Source organism: Rhagoletis pomonella, unplaced genomic scaffold (assembly GCF_013731165.1).
Source record: "Rhagoletis pomonella isolate Grant_MI unplaced genomic scaffold, Rhpom_1.0 Rhpom_scaffold_00005, whole genome shotgun sequence".
NCBI classification, from domain to species: domain Eukaryota; kingdom Metazoa; phylum Arthropoda; class Insecta; order Diptera; family Tephritidae; genus Rhagoletis; species Rhagoletis pomonella.
The window spans coordinates 12,066,359-12,066,729 of record NW_023458559.1 but is presented as its reverse complement, the minus strand read 5'-3'; positions in this window follow the sequence as shown (position 1 = coordinate 12,066,729).

Genomic DNA, 371 nt, shown 5'->3' with positions numbered 1-371 from the left:
AAAGCGATTTCTGCCTTTGAATTGCCAATGCCAAAACTAAAACGCTCCTAATTGCTTTCCTGAAAAATGTCGGCTGTGGCGTCACTTGAAGACTACTGCTTCTGGTTCTGAGATCGCAGGTTCGAGTCCGCTTGGAGGTGTTTAAAGTAAAGTAAGTCAATTATTTCAATTGAAATATAAATTACAAATTGCAAAATTTATTTCATATGGAAAAACCTAATTACATACTCAAATGCCATAAAAAATAAATGAGCTATATTTTTTCTTTTTAAAATAGAATTAAAAAATTACAATAAAAAAAATATAATTAATAACACAAATGTTTCCAAAATTAATCCGTGCTCTAGGACTCGAACCTCGAATCCGTCGAC